A 750-nucleotide genomic window follows, 5' to 3' on the forward strand; every position below is an offset into this window, starting at 1 on the left:
TTTTTATTTTTTATTTTATTTATTTTTTGTTTTGTTTTGTTTTTTATTTGTTTTATTTTGTTTTGTTTTGTTTTGTTTTATTTTGTTTTATTTTATTTTTTTTGTTTTGCGTTCGATGGAACCCAAAAGGAAATATATTAGCTTCAGGGGGCAGCGGTATGTTTTTTATTTATTTATTTTATTTTGTTTTTTATTTATTTTTTATTTTGTTTTTTATTTATTTTAAGTTATTTTAATTTATTTTATTTCGTTTTGTTTTATTTTTTTTTGTTTTGCGTTCGATGGAACCCAAAAGGAAATATATTAGCTTCAGGGGGCAGCGGTATGTTTTATTTATTTATTTTGTTTTATTTTATTTTATTTTATTTTGTTTTTTATTTGTTTTATTTTGTTTTATTTTGTTTTGTTTTGTTTTGTTTTGTTTTGTTTTGTTGTGTTTTGTTTTGTTTTATTTTTTTTGTTTTGCGTTCGATGGAACCCAAAGGGAAATATATTAGCTTCAGGGGGCAGCGGTATGTTTTTCTTTTTATTTTTTTATTTTTATTTTTATTTTTTATTTTTTATTTTGTTTTTTATTTATCTTAATTTATTTTAATTTATTTTTTTTGTTTTGTTTTATTTTTTTTTGTTTTGCGTTGGATGGAACCCAAAAGGAAATATATTAGCTTCAGGGGGGAGCGGTACACAAAAAAAAATAAATTTATTTTATTTAATTATATATATATATATATACATGTATATATATATATA

This window comes from Eimeria mitis, genomic scaffold, assembly GCF_000499745.2.
Source record: "Eimeria mitis Houghton genomic scaffold, Emh_scaff5373, whole genome shotgun sequence".
NCBI classification, from domain to species: Eukaryota; Apicomplexa; class Conoidasida; order Eucoccidiorida; family Eimeriidae; genus Eimeria; species Eimeria mitis.